This window comes from Alexandromys fortis, unplaced genomic scaffold (genome assembly GCF_014885135.2).
Source record: "Alexandromys fortis isolate MF-2015 unplaced genomic scaffold, M_Fortis_MF-2015_v1.1 scaffold_223, whole genome shotgun sequence".
Lineage (NCBI taxonomy): Eukaryota > Metazoa > Chordata > Mammalia > Rodentia > Cricetidae > Alexandromys > Alexandromys fortis.
Window position 1 is genome coordinate 1,968,660 of NW_026068095.1, and position 4,899 is coordinate 1,973,558.

A 4,899-nucleotide genomic window follows, 5' to 3' on the forward strand; every position below is an offset into this window, starting at 1 on the left:
CCTCTCCATCTCTTCTGATTAATTTAAGTTTGAAGTCAACTTTGTTAGAGATTAGTATGGCCACACCTGCTTGTTTCTTAGTTCCATTTGCTTAATAAGCCTTTTCCCAGCCCTTTACTCTGAGTAGGTGCCTGTCTTTTATTTGAGGTGTGTTTCTTGTAAACAACAGAATGTTGGATCCTGTTTTCTTATCCAATCTCTTAGCCTGTGCCTTTTTATAGGCGAGTTGAGTCCATTGACATTAAGTGATATTAATGACCAGTGGTTGTTAACTCCGGTCACTTTTTTAGTAGTGAGTTTGTGTGTTTCCCTTCTTTGAGTTGTGCTGGTGAAGGGTCTCTAGATGTCTGAGTTATTGTGGTCATTGTTGGACTCCTTGGTTAGTGCTTTTCTTTCTATTACTTTCTGTAAGGCTAGATTTGTGGCTACGTATTGTTTAAATTTGCTTTTATCCTGGAAAATTTTATTTTCTCCATTTATAGCGAGCGAAAGCTTGGCTGTGTATAGTAGTCTGGGCTTGCATCCATGGTCTCTTAGTTTCTGCAGTACATCTGTCCAGGACCTTCTGGCTTTCATTGTTTCCATGGAGAAGTCAGGTGTAAGTCTGATAGGTTTACCTTATAAGTAACTTGGCCTTTTTCCTTTGCAGCTCTTAATATTCTTTCTTTATTCTGTATGCTTTGTGTTTTGATTATTATATGGCGAGGGGATTTTTTTTTTTGATCCAGCCTATTTGGTGTTCTGTATGCTTCTTGAACCTTCAAAGGAATATCTTTCTTTAGGTTGGGAAAGTTTTCTTCTATAATTTTATTAATTATGTTTTCTGGACCGTTGAGCTGCACTTCTCCTTCTTCTACTCCTATTATTCTTAGTTTTGGTCTTTTTATTGTGTCCCAGATTTCCTGAATGTTTTGTGATGAGAGTTTGTTGGACTTGCTGTTTTCTTTGATCAGTGTGTTTATTTTCTCTATGGTATCTTCAGAATCTGAGATTCTTTCTTCTATCTCTTGTATTCTGTTGGTTATGCTTGTTTCTGTAGTCTCTGTTTGTTTACTTAAATTTTCCATGTCCAGCAGACCCTCTGCGTTTTCTTCTTTGCCTCCATTTCAGTTTTCAAGTCTTGAACTTTTTCCATTATTTGTTTGATTGTTTTTCCTTGGTTTTCTAGGGTATCATTCACTGATTTATTCAATTCTTCAAACTTTCTGTTATATTTCTCATCCATTTCTATAAGGGCGTTCTTTACATGCTGTTTAAGGGCATCAATCACTTTAATAAAGTCAATTTTTTTCTACTTTTTCTTGATTAAGGTGTTCATGTCCTCCTGTTGTGAGGTCACTGGTTTCTGGTGGTTTCATGTTGCTTTTCAGATTGTTGGGTGAATTCTTGCATTGGCGCCTGCCCATCTATTCCTCCAAATGCTCCCCTATGGATCTTCTTTAACAGGATCAGGTCTTCTTGCCTACTGATGTACCTTCCCAGTGATGGCTCTCCCCAGTGATAGCTCTTGTCACGAGCCATTTCCCCCCTAAAAATCATTACAGGAACCATCACCCGGGGGAGTCTGCAGGGAACCTCACACCCATAATTATGTTTTATTGACAAAATCTGCCCCACACCCAATTAACTGTTAATCTGTTAGCAGAACACACCTCACATTCCAGCTATCCAGGGAACCAGGTGTGGCAACTCGTGACTTCTTGGCCTACCTGTCTGAATGTGACCTCTTGGCCTACGTGAGGAACCTGAATCACGTGATCTGGAACACGCGGCAAGAATCCAGTTTCCCTGCCCCTCAAAGTCCTCATCCCGGGCCTATATAAGCAGCAACCATGACCCTAATAAACTGAGGCTTTGACAAATCTGCTTGTCCTCCTTCTTCTGTCTTAGCTCATTCTCTTCCAGGTAGCGCCCCTCCAAGACCCTGGAATAACTAGCTGCAGGGTGGGTTACAACCCCTAGACTAGTGACCCACCCAAGGTGGCAACAAGCTCTCCTGGTGCCGAGATCAGATCTCCGTGCCCAATGATGGCTCTCCCCAATTCTGGCTCTCCTGGCGCCGAGATCAGGTCTCCATGCTGGTTGGGTCGCTCACAAACAAAGTGCCTACCTTGCTTGGTGCAGGCAGGCTATTGAAACAAAGGAACTCCCACCCGCCTAGGTGCCCTGAGGATTCGGACCCAGCGCCCAGACAGGCTGAGCTGGGTGATGTTATGTGCCCAAACAGGGCAGAGGGGCAGTAGGGGGGAGGGTTCTGGATGAAAGCTGGGTGGGATAGGAAGAAAGAGCCTAAATGTTCATTAATATTTGTGAATTTAAAGTTCAAATGATAAGAATCACTCCCTGATTAAAAGAGTAAATTCTTTTAAATTTCACTTCTACTGAAGGCTAGTTTAAATATTAGTATTAGATGGGGGAGAGCCACCCACCCCAGGTGTCCTGACCAACTAAGCTGCCATTCAGGCCCAGATCCCTTGTTTCAAATCAACCTCACATCTGCTCCATCTGCAATCTGATGAACCTCATAGAGGAGTCGGTGCTGTAGAGCCAGATCCAGAAGCATGTCATTGCCATGGAAGATGAAAACCTGAAGCATTCCTGTGTTAATATGGCAGTGACTGCCATGATCCTCTATGGGACGAAGGAGCATCTCTTAGGAGTCTGAGAGGCCCCTGGAGGCCCTGCAGAGCTCACTTGGAACTCTAAAAAAACAGAAACAAAACCACAAAACGAGATTCTATGGGAAGATGTTTTAAAAAGTAGACTCATAAAACTGAAAAGATGGCTGAACATGTCTGAGCAAGGAGGAGAATTGTGAAATGTCAGATGTGGCAAAGGAGGGCACTGTATCAACATGTGAGCACAGCTGCAGTAGACAAGGGTATGGCACTAGTGAATAGAGCAGGTTCTTGGTCTGTGTGAGCTGCTACTACTGCTCGACATGCAGGGAGAAGATCATGGTGCGTGGACACTGCTCACAGGCTGAAAGAACAGCAGTCATGCATAGTGTTCTTGGGGTGGCTGGCATCAAGAACAGGGATGAATGTGACTGTTTGGAGCTCACTTGGATCCTGCCCTCTGATGCCTTGCCTAATTACAGGACTTCCTGGCTCTGGACAATAGCAGGATATACAGGAGGTGTCTTGGTGATATTCTGGTATTTGTGGTCCTTCAGAGTTGACATCAATGACTCATGGCATGAGTGTTAATGTGTAGAGCTGTGCAGGCAGAAGAACATACTGAGTGACATGCTATGGTTTCTAATGCCCCTTAGAATAATGAGTTTGTGGTGGTGGGAAGAAGGATGGAGACCCAGAACAGTGTGAATGCACTGGAGAGAGGGTGAACCATATCAATGCATGAGGCCTGGGCTATCACAGGGAGCCATATTGTGTTTGGCCTGGGTTGCCACCTGAAGTCATATTGATGGTGGTCCTAGCTGCTGTGGGAGAGAGGGGACATGTTTGGTGAGTGGTCCTGCTGCAGTCAGGGGCTGAGCTGATTTTTGTGGCCTGTTTTGCTACTGAAGGCCATGTGGAATTCATGGTCTGTGCTGCTGCTTGAAACCATGTTGTTTGTGGCCCGCATAACTCCAGAGGCAAGGTTCATGTCTGTGGCCAGTGTCACTGCCAAGGGTTATGATGGTGTCCATGACCTGTTCCTCTGCATAGGGTCATATGGAAGATTTCTGTGGTCTGTACTGTCACCAGAAATCATGCTTATTCTGTGACAATTACTGAATCTCGAGTTTGTGTTGATGTCTTTGGGCCTCGATGCTGCTTGGAACATGAAGATGTGAATCCCCTGTGCTGCTTTCTGAGGCCAAGTTGATGTACATGGTCCATGCTGTGACTAGGACCCATATCTGGATCTGTGGTACTGCTGCTACCAGGGAATGTGCCGATACCTGTGTCCTGTGTCACAACTGAGGGTCACAACTGGATGCTCACAGTCTGTGCCACTTCCTGGAAACGTGTTGATGCCCATGGGCTGTGTGGTCACGTGAGGCCATGTAGATGTCATGGGCTCTTGCTGACACTGGATACTATCTCTAAGTGCATGATCTGTGTTTCCACTGACTCTAAAGGACAAGGAAGCTTCTGTAGTGTTATGGATGATTGCAGACTTGTGATGAGAAACAGACATGGGGGGCTTCTGTGACAACCTCCAAACCCCAAATAACACCCTATTCCTGTATACAGGAAGCCATCAAAGAAAACTCTTAAACATTGTGATTGGGATACTGAAGTGTAGCTTTCCACATTAGATAGCTACCGGTATGGGTGAGGCTATGTGTAGTGATGAGAGCTGCGGGCTGCTTCCCGCCACCCGGCTAGCTTTACCCGAAATAATTACACGGAAACTGTATTTATTTAAACACTGCCTGGCCCATTAGTTTCAGCCTCTTATTGGCTAACTCTCACATCTTGATTAACCCATTTCTAATAATCTGTGTAGCACCAAGAGGTGATAGCTTACCAGGAAGGATCCTAAGCTGTGTCTGTCTTGGAGAGGAGAGTCATGGCGAATGCCTGACTCAGCTTCTTTTTCCCAGCATTCTGTTCTGTTTTCTACGCCCATCTAATTTTCTGTCCTATCAAAGGGCCAAGGCAGTTTCTTTATTAACCAATAGACAGATGACCCTCCTCCATCAGCTATGGAAAGGCTCACTTTTCTTTAGAAGGAAGCACAGAAAGTTTGACCATTCTCCTGTGACTATAGAAAAGCACAAACTGAACTTCATTTTTAAAAAATCATTCTTTGGAAAAAGGCACAAAAGTGGGTGAGGTGGACCTGAGATGACTGAGAACTAAGGGTGTTGGGGTGCATTATGTAGCATTCCAAAATAATAAATAGTATGTTAAAATTGCTATTTATAAATTTTAATAAAGCATGCAT